Source organism: Mirounga leonina, unplaced genomic scaffold (assembly GCF_011800145.1).
Source record: "Mirounga leonina isolate KUSES-001 unplaced genomic scaffold, KU_Mleo_1.0 Mir_170, whole genome shotgun sequence".
In the NCBI taxonomy this organism is placed as follows: Eukaryota; Metazoa; Chordata; class Mammalia; order Carnivora; family Phocidae; genus Mirounga; species Mirounga leonina.
In genome coordinates, this window is record NW_023270433.1 from 38,752,833 (window position 1) to 38,761,720 (window position 8,888).

The window sequence follows — 8,888 nt, forward strand, 5'->3', positions numbered from 1 at the left end:
ACTGTCTTTTTTCCGTTGGACATTCTTTCCTGCTTTGTCGAAGATGAGTTGACCATAGAGTTGAGGGTCCATTTCTGGGCTCTCTATTCTGTTCCATTGATCTATGTGTCTGTTTTTGTGCCGTACCATACTCTCTTGATGATGACAGCTTTATAATAGAGCTTGAAGTCTGGAATTGTGATGCCTCCAGCTTTGCTTTTGTTTTTCAACATTCCTCTGGCTATGCAGGGTCTTTTCTGGTTCCATACAAATTTTAGGATTATTTATTCCATTTCTTTGGAAAAAGTGGGTGGTATTTTGATAGGGATTGCACTGAATGTGTAGATTGCTCTAGGTAGCATTGACATCTTCATTTTTGATCTTTTGAAAGCTTATTTATAGAGTATCAGAGGTATACTGGAATAGACCTATTCGGGCTCAGGCTGATATTCTTTTGTTTGGAGGAAGTGTTTCAGCTGTGCATTTTGCTCCTGAGATATTAAAAAGGTGATAATGTCATTATAGTACTACCGGGAAAGATAATTTATTTAATTGGACAATAAGATAATATGATTAGTATAATTTTCAGAAAGCTAAGAGTGTTCCATTTAAGGTTTGTTTCCCACACCATACTTTTACATTTGAATGAGGGCTAATAAGAGAATAAAAATGAAATATGATGATAATTTTTAGCAGTCTGTTAAAAACAGAAGCATTTGTCATACTGAATTACCAGTTTCTTGATTTTATTATTTTAGGACCCCCAAAGCATTATAGTTCACTAACTTGTGCCTTGAAAATATATTCATTGTAGTAAATTTTTCATTGTAAAGACATTTTATAAAAGAACTTGACCTGTATCATTATATGATATCTTTTCTTAATAATTTAACAAACATCGACTTCCTGGTGTGAAATGAGCCAATTAAAGTCATTTTAAAAATGCATAAGTTTCTCTAGGTTGCTTTCAATTTTAAGTAAGAGCAGTATATAATATCCTGCAGCTTAGTTTTTCTATTTGAAAATGCAGCTAATATCACCACTATTATTGTTTTCTATCACATATCCCAATTAAATTGACATTTCAGCTCTTGTATGATCTTCCTCTCTATGTTGGTTTACTAAAGCGTTAAGTCATTCTGAAGAATTCCATCTTCCAGTCAACTTGAAAAGCTCTGAATCAAACTTACTTATGGCTTGTATTCTTTTCTGTTACAAAAGTGGGGAAACATAAACAGCACTAGAGCAAGTATTCATCTTTAGCTTAATGAGCATAATGTGAAAGAAGATTCCAGCTTCAGTAGATCTCAGAGATTGACATTGAACTTGGAAATAAAAATATCCTAAAAAAACCCCAAAACACTGGGAAAAAAATACATCTGAAAGGAAGAGTCAGTTGATAAGCTTGACCCAGTAATCAAACTCTGTTCCTAGAAGGGACATGAGAATTTTTACTGGGGGGTGCTTGCTCTGGGAGCACATATGCAAAAATTGGAATGATACAGAGAAGGTTAGCATGGCCCCTGTGCAAAGGTGATGTGCAAATTCCTGAATTGTTCCATATTAACAAAAAAATTTCTTTTTACTATGGTAATGAAAATATGAAGGCCACCTACCTTTGAGACTGCCAAAATTCTGGGAACCTTAAAAGATGATGTGTTAAATCTCAAAAGCCCAGGTGTCTAATTGTATCATTCTTCCCACTGACAGTATATTAGTAGAGAGACAGAATGATGAATATCAGCCACACCTAATTCTAGGCAGGTTCTTTTCTGGTTCTGCTTACTTCCTGGAGCTGAAAGGAAAAAAAGGACTCAGTCACATGGTCTAGCCAAGGAGGTAAGGTTAACGTAGTTTTTGGAACTGAATATTGAAAACTTCAGAATAAAAGTAACACACGATTGTCTTTATATCAGCTTCTACAATGTTTGAAAAAAGCAAGTGCACTATTTTCCTAAAATTAAAAGGTTCTGTGATTCATTTCTGAAGACATAGCAAAGAGCAATTCAGCAGAACCACCCTGCCTGGCAAATTGTCCCTGATGAGCAGGCAGCAGAGGCAAGCTTTGCCTTTATATGCATGCTGCATGTTACATGTAAACTGGGTCACCTATTGACATCTCACACCCATTAACCTCTTGTTTAACTTCCAATGAACCCATGTCTGTGTCTTGAGAAGCAGCTAGGATTGGAAGGATTTATTTGTAAATATAAGAAATAAAGGTTTACTATCTTAGATACAGGAGATATATATATGCTACTTCCTGATAGGAATTAAAACATTGGTAGGAAAAGACAGGACTATTTCTCCTCCTTCACTGTAGTGCACAGAAGAGCCACAGGAGTGCAAAGTTTGCAGGGAGTGTTTGGCAGAAGCTAAGTGTCAGCAGCAGTGTAGCAGAAAAGATGCTTGGCAGAGGGACCTGGATGAGACAGTATTGCTTAAAGAAGTAACATTACTGAGCATAAATTGTGAGACTTAAGTGGATGAGGTGAATTGAGAAACAGTAATGGTACCTTGCAGAAGAATTTGGGTCTTTCAGAAACTGCAGCATCTAATGAAGGTAACAGAAGTGTCCAGCTGTAGGGATGGTGGTAACCAGGGAGTGTGGTGGTATATTACAATCTGAAAAGCAGAGGTCAGCTGAAGTAGAAATTAGGGTGGGAAGAATATACATCTCCACCACCACCAACAGTGAAGATTCTATGGTATACTTGACTTTATGAGAATATGATAAAGTTTCTGTGGCACGGATTCCGCAATATCTTACTTCTGGCTGCTTCCCCAAAGTATAGTTCCCCTATTCAGCTGAATCCTTCTTAAATAAAATGGATACAATGACCCTGTTATTATTTTATTAAGAAGAATTCTATTTAGACTCTGTGCATATGCTATGGTATGAAGACTTGTGTGCCTTCCAAATTCATATGTTGAAATTTTAACCCCCAAAAATGATGGTAATAAGAGATGGGCTTTTGAGAGGTACTTAAGTCATGAGGATGGAGTCCTCATTAATGGAATTAGTGCCTTTATAAAAGAGAATCCAGTATGGTGACTAACATAACATAATAAAATAAAATAAATTAAAAAAAAAAAAAAGAGACTCCAGTGGGATCTAGCCCCCGTCCACCATGTGAGGACATGGCAAGAAGATACCATCTATGAACCAGAAAGTGAGACCTCACTAGACACTGGTGTTGGACTTCCAGGAACCAGAATTATGAGAAGTTATTTTCTGTTAATTGTAAGCCACACAGTTTATGATATTTTGTTATAGCAGCCCAAATAGACTAAGGCAACATAAAAGAGCCCTCAGATGTTTAAAAAAAAAAAAAAAAGTGAGCTGGATTGGATGGTTCTCCTGAAGGGTGTGGCAACAAATATCCATGTGTCTCACTAAAAATTATCTGTTTCTTGTTCTTTAAAGAAGTTTTTTTTTTTCCTGATTAACTAGGGGACATTGTTTATAATTTATAAAAACATGATGGTTATGTGAATAAAACAAGCAAACTTAAGTGTCAGCTTTTAACTTTAAGCTTTTGAGAATGCTCCACTAGGTGCTATAATTTTTAACTTCTATTGAATATCTACATCATTAGGAAGCACTGAGTTTCTGTACATTTTAAGCAAAAACTACAAGTGATCATAAAAATATTAGCATCTATATTTTATGCTTGAGAAAGTAAATATTCAAAGACATTAAGTAACTTGAATGCAGAAAAATATATATGAGAATTTGGTACTAAATAAATACATGATATATATATATGAATTTCTCATAATTGTCTCAAATTTTCACTTTGCTTTGATAGCAAAAATCTGGCTTAGCTCAGTTTGCACATGGCTCTATCTTTTCATTAACTCACCATTCATTTGGACTTAGCTAAGCCATGTTAGCTGTCAATGATGAGAAAAGAGTTTTATGTGAATTATTCATTAGGATGAGTGGGGAAACATTCTATTCCTGAAACAGTGCTTTTTCTACCTAATACAGGATTTCATGGCAGCTGTCTACCTACACAGGTATTTGTTCAATCTGACTATAGTCAGTTTTATTAAAGAGCTTTCTAAAAAGTAAAACGAGCTCACTTACTTATATTTTAAAATTTTCTTTATAATTAGTCTATTGAGAAAATTGTCCTGCAGTTGTATCACTTTGTGGTGGCAATAGTTTGCTTTAATCTTCTAGGGTAAGAATGGTTAAGACATTTGATGGTACACGTGGGTGTGTCTTGTAAGACAAGTAATATGTAGTATGACCACATTTACTCATTTGCCTTGTCAGCTGTTATGATTCCATAATTTTATTCATGTCTCTTTCCTTTTTTCCTCTTTGAAATACATGTGTACACATTAATTTTCACATTTAATTTAATTTCAGAATTAGATATTGGAATGCCTTTTACAAGGGTCAGTAAGCAACGTCCTTAATCAAGCTCTTTACTTCAGCCAGTTGGAAAGATCACCATTCCTGTTCTTAAAATATCTCATTACAAAGTCTGTGACTTTACAACATACTCTGGACATTTTGAATTTTTATCCTTTCTTTAAATGCTGTCTCCTTTACTCTAAGCACAGAGTTGCTTTAGTATTATTAGTATTTTGGGGCTGATAACTCTTTGTTGATAGAGACTGTCCTGCACATTGTGGACTCTTGAGCAACAACCCTGGCCTCTACCCTAGAGATGCCAGTACCACTTACTCCCCCTCAAAGTTATGGCAACCAAAAATGTCTTTAGACATTAATAAGTGTCCTCTAGTTGGGCTACCTCTGCTACTCTCCAGTGGAGAACTAGGGTCTCAGTGATTTGGATTATGAAGCATTTATCTGCTTATCTAATTCAGTGGATATGTATTCTTGTACTTGTGATTCTTCGTCAATGTGCATTTTATTTTCAATTTAAAAACCAGCATTGTAATTTTATAATGAATATCATTTATTACATATTATGAATGTGATTGTAATTATATTATTTCCCAAGGAATTATATCATGAAATGATGTTCATTCTAAAACCTTCAAAATGTTACTGGATTTTAATTCAAAAAGGCCTTTGGAAAGAAAGTATGCATGGAATAATACATTGTGTCAATTATGCAGTGAAATAAAACAGGTACTATGCTAGGCCCTTATATACAAAGCAAAAACAAACATGGTTAGCGATCTAGCTAAGATTATTTAATGAGTAACTTTAAATATTAACATAAGGAAAATATAGTAAGGAATGTGACCACCTATTAACTACAACTAACCTAAGTGGGCCAAAAAAGTGTTTCCAGAGAGTAGCTGCATGACCTGAGGTTTATAAGTGATATGAACCTGGCGTCAAAAGGCATGAGCCTTTGAGTGGGCAAAGACAATGCCTAAAGATGATGATGATGATGATGATGAAGCTAACATAATTGTTATTGAGTTTGTGCTGGGAAGTTTGCCAAGCACTTTGGTATTAGGTCTAATCTTTGTACTTTCTAGTTAATATTTCTAATTAGATCTAATTATCAATGACTCTTTGAAGTAACTTTTATTATTGTCATTTTAGACATACAGATTGTGTGATATGTCTGCTGGTGATTTTACAGATGCAGTTGTTTAGTTAGATGTGAAGCCCAGATCTGATAGCCTCCTAGGTGTGAAGCCCAGATCTGATAGCCTCCTGAGCCAGGGTCCTTAAACATTACACTGTTTTATGTCTGTATATTATATCACTTGATAAAAGAACTAAAAGAAATTTATAATATCTGGAGAAAAGAAGAGGGTTGAAAGGAGGGTCTGAGGACCTATGGTTTAAGAAGATTCAGCATAGCCTTGCAGGGTAATCGGGGACCAGATCATGAAAAGCCATGTTAAAGAGATTGGACATTATCTTAAATGCAATGGACAACTAAAAAGTTTTAATGGAGCTAATGTCATTAGATTAACATTTTCGAAGGCCCTTTTTGTCTGAAGAAAGCACTGATTGGAGGGGTGGGAAGTGAAGATAAGGCAGAGATCCAGGTGAGAGATGAATGTGAAGTACTTGGATGATGAAGTGGATCAGGAGTTACTGGATACACTCAAAATATATTTGGGACATTGAATTGGAAGGTATTGTAGATTGGCTTTCTCAGGAGCCTGACTCTGAGATGGCAAGGAACGTTCAGGAACATGATTAGGAAGTAGTGTTCTTGAGAATAAATAACACCTGTGGGGGAGGAGAAAGAAGTAGGATTGAGCAGAGGGTAAAGTTGAACTTCAGTTCATCACCAAGACATGATTTAGCTCCAGCTGAGCTGAGTGTTCAGGGTTGTTCTGGGTTGGAGTCAATGTTTGCTTTTCTGTATCTGCATGGAGTAGTCACTAGGGGCAGGCTACCCCAAGGAAGGTGTGAGCTTGGGGAGAAGTCATCTGAGAGCAATTCTTGAACAGAGCTGACCTCTGGTTACTGTAAGCATGCAGCTTTTCTAGATTCTAGGTCCCTCAGTACTGAAGATCAGACTGTATGGCGCATTATGATATCTAAACTAGAAGAATCTCCGAAAAGGCTGGAAGGTGAAGGTAAAGGGGTGTTAAGGATTGTGTCCTGGTTAATGGATTCAGCAGTACAGTGAATGGCCTTTCTAAATGCTGAGGTAATCATCAAGAACAATCTGGTATGTGGAGAAAGATGGCCAATTTGCTTTTGGACAGATTTGAAATTTAGGTACCTATAGGTGTCTGAGTGAAAAATTCCGGTACCTACTCAGATACATGGATCTGAAGTTTAGGAGAAGGGTATGATAAAGATTTGAGATTCGTCAATATGCAGGTACAATTACCCATATGGAATGAATAAAATTACCCAGGGAGAGTGTTTAGAGGGAGAAAAGTTTGTCCAAAAAAGCAAACTTAGCACAATTTCATTTGGTGTTACTTACGTTTAAATCAAGGAGATATTTAAAATCCCATCTTTATTTTACTCACATGTTCTATTCACAGTTGTAAGAGAAAAGAGAACACCATTTCTCAAAAATATGTAATTCTCTAAAAAAGAATACTCAATAAATAAAAATACAAAACAGAAACGAGCACATTGTCATGGGTGATCATGCAGGACAGTTCTGGTGTGCACTAAAGGAACAGAGCAGCATCTTACTGGTTACTACATAGACGCACAGACCTTCAGACTAGATTCTTGGGTTTGGGATCTTGATTCTTTGATTATCTGAAAACTATTAGAATTGTGAGTTTTCTGTTGTATATTTTTCTAAATGCTTGGTCTGTTTCATCTCCTTTTTTATTCATTTTGAAAAAGTACTATGTTAGAACCAAATATTCTAAAGCAGTTTGGGGTAGAGTAAAACTGCAACAATTGTGCCCATTTGTTTGCCATTCCCTCTTCAATTTTTTTGCTTTTACATTTTTTCTATGCTTGTTTTTCTTTTTTATATATTTCCATAGACCTTTTGAAATGGAAGCTATTGAATTGGGTGTTACAATTACTTCTGATTAATATAGCATTTCATTAAGCCTATTAAAGTCTGTTCATGTTCTATGCACTAAAATGATTCAGTTGTCAAACAAATAGTGATAAGGTTAAGAGGTCTTTTGATTATGAAAGTTTGAAAATCAGTATTCTAATATACATACATCAGCTGTTATGTGCCAGAGGACAATTTAAATGAAGGCCGCTATTTTGATTTTTCCCAACTCTTATCCTCAGGCAATGTTATGTTTCATATTTTAAAATAGAGCTTTGGTGAAAATCTCTCAATATATTTAAAAAGCATTTAAGAGATTCACCTGTGGTCAGATTTATATTGGTTCTGTGTTTTGACATTTCATTTAAATCTTAGTAACTTTAAAATCAGGTAAATAATTTTCTTAATTTAGGGAGATGTTAATATTGAAACCAAAATTGTTTTTGGCTGAATTAAACAAATTGTCATTACATGCTGATAGCATGCATCAAAGTTAAATGTTTATTGATAACCGAGGGCCACATCATAAAGGTACAGGTGTTATCAGGGAGGTAATATCCAAGTAGAAGATACAGAATAGAATAAACCTGTAATTCAAGATAAGAGCATCACAGGGGTGCCTAGATGACTCAGGTCATGATCCCAGGACCCTGGGATGGAGCCCCGAGTTGGGCTCTCTGCTCAGTGGGGAGCCTGATTGTCCCTCTCCCTCCTGCTCTGCCTACTTGTGCTCTCTCTCTCTGTCAAATAAATAAATAAAATCTTTAAAAAATAAGGTAAAATAAAATAAGAGCATCACAATTAAATTCTGTAAAATCAGGAGGTCTTTAAAAATTTAAATTTTTTATTATCAAAACACCCATTCTAAAACATGTGGACCCTTGGTAATGTGGGAAAGCAAAAGTAAATGTTGTGAGCTAGGAAATATAATAATCTTCCATAAGAGTAAAATAATTCGTAAGCCTGAGGGTTAGGGAATTTGGCAACTTCTCTTAGTCACATTGCTTGTGTTTGAGGCCACAGTTCCTTCATCAGGTAGGTCACAGACGAGAGGAAGGCTAAAGTAAATAGAAGAGTAGCTAGAGAGATTATGTGGTGCTTTTTCAAGGGACTCAACCTACAGGGGAAGTTTGGAGAGACCCCTGCAAGTAGAAATACTGGGATCAGGGAAAGGTGAAATGGAATTGATGTCGGTGGTTTTAGATTTTGAGCAGGGGAGGATTGGAGTTAAGGAAAGGCTTCTCAGCACTGACATTACTGAACATTTAGCTAAGAAGTGTGGCTCCGAATTGGAGTATTTTTTTAAATGTATGATATCAACCCATACGATTGAATATGTGTCATTTATATACATTTACACATGTATACATATATGTATACAATAACAATTAGCTAAGCAACCCCATGCCCACTACAAAATGGAATATGACACCATTGAAAAAGATCTATGTGCCCCTCCTCACTCTGAATTTT

The 8,888-nt window shown here is 35.6% G+C and overlaps 1 non-coding gene across 1 annotated transcript; it reads left to right on the forward strand.

Annotated features, from left to right (window-relative positions):
* The first annotated feature begins 1,440 nt into the window (after positions 1 to 1,440).
* LOC118018281 lies at positions 1,441 to 1,547 on the forward strand. The gene has a single exon (XR_004681359.1). It is a non-coding gene; the product is annotated as a U6 spliceosomal RNA (small nuclear RNA).
* Positions 1,548 to 8,888: the final 7,341 nt, after the last annotated feature.